The sequence below is a fragment of the Parus major genome, chromosome 22, assembly GCF_001522545.3.
Source record: "Parus major isolate Abel chromosome 22, Parus_major1.1, whole genome shotgun sequence".
NCBI classification, from domain to species: Eukaryota; Metazoa; Chordata; class Aves; order Passeriformes; family Paridae; genus Parus; species Parus major.
Window position 1 is genome coordinate 2,988,816 of NC_031790.1, and position 4,562 is coordinate 2,993,377.

Sequence of the window (4,562 nt, forward strand, 5' to 3'; positions counted from 1 at the left end):
ACCACAAACCCAACCAGATTTTCATTTCCCTCCTTGTTTAAGCATTTCTCAATTCTATGGCCTGAAAAGAAATGGATTTTGCAGCCTTGGCCGCTGGGTAGGGGATGTTTTACCATCTGCTCCTCTCAGTGTAATTTTGGATTTTTCATGTATTTAATGCTCCCACTGAGCCCCCATTGCCTGGGATGCTGTGAATTCCCACTATCTGCACCAAAAGCATCAAGAGATGGAGAATTCTCCATCTCTTCAGGAGGTTATTTCAATTTTTAACAGCACCTGGCCTGGGAAAACACTGATTTATTTCTTCTTCAATGTGTATGAATCAAGCTTTAATTTTCCCCCCTTACAGAGAAATTGGGAGTGACCCTCAGTGGTGTTTACACTGCTGGGAAGTGTTCGTGGAAAGGAGCTTTTTTTAAAGATTTCCTGTCTTTTCAGAGGTCACCAGCTGGAATTGTACTCCTGCAGAGGCTGAGCAGCAGAAATGCTGTGGAAGGGCTGGAAAAACTGGGCTCAAGGTGGAGAAAATAGGCCAGAATTAAAAAATAAACCTGGGTTTAATCCATCCAACTTCCCCATATGGCTGCAATCATGGCTGGGAAATCCAGAAATGTTTTGGGTTTAAAGGTCCTGTTAACACCTGGGAAAAAAAAAAAAATTAATAAATTACCCCTGCAAAGGAGAATGGCTTTAGATCCTGGAAAAGTTCTTTGTGGGAGCGAGGAGTGGGATGGCAATGAGCAGCTCCAGGGGCTGAGGAGGAGATTTTGCTCTCCAGAACCAGGGGAACAGGAGCTTCAGGAGATGAAAACTCAATTTTGAGGACACATTTTAAGTAATGAATGCAGTGGAGTGGAACAGCGACACCAAGTAAGTGGGATGTCCTGTAAATTGATCTGAAATCACGGCTGGTTCCGCCGTGCTCTGGCAGAATAATTCACAATAATTCCAGGAAAAACGGCCTTTTCCTGGGAACAGCCTGAGAGCAGAGGGAAGGGGAGGGGCCCAGCTGGGAGAAGGGAAAACAGACCTGGAAATGCAGAGTTTTTAGTGTTTTAAGGCATTTTTTGTGGTGTGAAATGGTGGTGGTGAGGTTGAGCAGGCACACAGAGAGGAGAAAATTCACCTTGCAGGGTTTTGTTCTAAACGAGCGCCGAGTTCATCCCCGCACTGATAATTAGCGGTGATTTCATGAAGGAGGAGCAGGAATTGTGTGATCATCCAGAGAGGAGCTGGTCAGGGTTAAGTAGAAATCTTTAGTGGGGTAAAAAACATCTCCAGCCGTGGAAACTTTGCTACTTATCTCAGTAAAAGAGAAGGGAAAATTGATTTGAAAACTGGCAAGCGACTGTGTTGTTATTGTTGTGAGGGAAAAATTGGTTGTAATTTTACCATGAAGTCAAATTTTACCCTGTGAGTTTTCAATTTGCCTTCAGAGAAGGCTGAGAAGAAATGAATGTGTTCCAGAGATAAGGTTTTCTTCTAAGAAAAATCACTTTAATTGGAAAGCAGTGAATGAAAACAGGTCGTGATCACCCCATTCTTGTCTTGCTTTATTTTTTTTTTCTCCTTTTTCCCCTCCCTCCCCGACTCCTTTGCACTTCCCAGCTCCACTTTTCTTTTGTTGCCACTTCAATTTCTCATTGCTCAGATTCCCTCTCGAGGTAAAAGAACATTTTCTTCTGGCAGGGCTGGTTGGGGTAAGAAATGAGCCAGAAGCGAGTGCTGAAGGCTCTGATTACACCCCCTGCAGTTCTGTGCTTAAAAAAACCCAACAAACAACAAAAACCAGGCTGAACAAAACGAGGAAATGCACATTCCTGCCTTTTCCAGAAGTTTCAAGACAGATCAAATCCATTTTCTTTTCTAACTTCCAATTGAACTCTTCACATTCCTTCCGTTCTTGCCGCCTCCCCGAGCTTTGTTTGGAGATATTTTTATTACGATTGAGGAAATTTGGAGATATTTTTATTATGATTGAGGAAATTCGGGGTAGGGAAGTATCCTTTTTGGTGCTGAAGAGCTTTGAGAATGTGGGAATTGTCGGGAAGGAGATCTTTGTGCCCCTGGTGGCCTCGGCTGCACTTCCAGCCCTGGAACAGAGTGGGGAGAGCCGATGGCAGCAGCTCCTCCCTGCCCCTTGGGGGTGGGAATTTGGGGCTGGGAATTTGGGGTTGGAAGTTTGGGGGTCTTCCATTTGGGGTAGGAAGTTTGGGGGTTTTCTGTTTGGTGTTTGCCATTTTGGGTTGGCATTTTGGGATTGGGAATTTGGGATTGGGAGTTTGGGATTGGGAGTTTGGGGTTGAGAATTTAGGACTGGGAATTTGGGATTGGGAGTTTGGGGTTAGGAGTTTGGGCCTGCAAGTTTGGGGTTGGCAGTTTGGGGCTGGAAGTTTGGGGTTTGCTGTATGGGGTTGGAAGTTTGGGGGTTTTCGTTTTGGGATTTTCCATTTGGGGTTGGCAGTTTGGGGTTGGAAGTTTGGGGCTTGCCATTTGGGGTTGGAAGTTCGGGGTTTGCCATTTGGGGTTGGCAGTTTGGGGGTTTTCTGTTTGGGGTTTGCCATTTTGGGTTGGCATTTTGGGATTGGGAATTTGGGATTGGGAGTTCGGGGTTAGGAGTTTGGGGCTGCAAGTTTGGGGGTTGCCGTATGGGGTTGGAAGTTTGGGGGTTTTCCATTTGGGGTTGGAAGTTTGGGGTTTTCCATTTGGGGTTGGCAGTTTGGGGGTTTTCTGTTTGGGGTTGGCAGTTTGGAGTGGGCAGTGACCTCCTCACATCCCTGTTGGATTTCTGCTCTCAGCAGCACCCAGCTGGAGGAGTTAATAGGTGGGAAAAGTCCATGGAATTCATCAAAGGCGCTAAAGACAGATTTCCTTCTGTTTAGCTGAAAAAAAAATGTAAAAAGTGGCTTTTGGAACACCAACCCACCAGGTGCAAATTACAACATCTGCTGCTTTTGCTGGGCAGGAGCCAGGAAGGATCAAACGGGGAGTTCTGACGGGAAAAGTAAATTTAAATAATATTTAAACAAATAAATTCCGACTTTGCCCGACGTGCAGGATCCACAGAGGAAAACAACCCCAAAGGAGGCCGCGTTGAAGCCGGACTGTGCCTCTGCTCAGGGAACACCACGGGATTTGTGGTGGTGCTGTGGGGTTTTTCCGAGGCAGGGCCTTCATGGCCATTTAAAATTCTGATTTGCAGGAAGGAATTGATTGTTCCTCCCTCTCCCTGGGCTGCAGGGGCTCAGAGGAGGCAGGACCGAGGTGCTGCAGGACCCCAGCAGATGTGGAGAGGGATGGGATTAACTGGAGAGCTCAGCATTCAATTCTCCACGTTGAAACTTCACCGGGTTTGGGATTTTGGATTAACGCAGATCCATAACCCCGTTAATTCAGTAAAACTCTCCCCTCCCAGCTCCACCACCGATATCCCACCTGGCACCCTGCGTTTCTTGGGCCAAGAATGGGAACAATTGCCCCAAACTCTGGGCCCAAGTGCACAAACCCCAGAGCTTTCCCCAAATGAGCTTTTTTTCCTTGGGGAAAACCCCATGGACGTCACCTCACCTGAGGGAACTGCCTGATTTTTTGTGGTTGAAACTCATCAGGAAATCGTTGATTCCATTAAACCTGTTTTATTTTAATTACTTTTTCTTTTCCTCAGAAAAGGGGATCGATTCTGACAGAAGTTCTTTTTCCCTCCCCCACAGATAAAATGTCCACGAACCTCTTGTTTTGGGTTAATTACTGAAAATTCTCTGAGCTGCCCAGAGCCTGCATTTCCCTCGGGGTTTATTTGCTGTAACAAACTGACTCCATTTATTTCCCCTCGTTTCCTGAACGGGTTTGGTTTGCTCTGAAATTAGAAAGCAACAGAAAGGACAGATCCACGAGCAGCATGGACAGAAAACGGGTGGAAATCACATTTCCTGGATTTTTTGTGCCTCATTTCTCCTTGTCATTATTTTCCATCTCTGGAGCTCTCATTTTCACTTTTTTTCCCATTTTCTGGGGTGGTTTAGTTTGGCTTTTGGGAGCCACTTCAGCGTTTTTTTTCGGAGCTGTTTAATGTTTGATCTCTGGCAGGTGGAAGTGAGGAGTCAAATCCAATGTGCTCAGAGCACCATCACTGATAGGGAAATGAGGGCCCTTGGTAAATCGAGAGCGGCGCTGGAAAAACACAGGAATAACAATGAGCCCTTGCCCAGGATCTGCGTTTTCCACCCCAATTCCCCAACCCCTGCCAGCACTAAATGCTTGAAGCAGAGGCACAAACCTCTGAAGACGCAGAATGAAGGTTTATGCTGATTTTTGAGGGACCAAAATTGTTAAAATGAGGTGAAACCTCAACCCCTCCAATGAAAAACCCTCGTGGGACTCTGGGATTTACTGCTCAGCCATTCAGGGCAAATTAACGCGCTCAAAAAGTTTGGAAATTTCCATTGGTGACTGGCTGTGCCTCTAATTGTCTAAATACAGCAAAAAGTACAGCAAAAAATAAAACTGCCCAAGCCTGGGCTGCAGAGGGCTCCAGGGGGGTTGAGGAGATTTGGGGTTCAGAG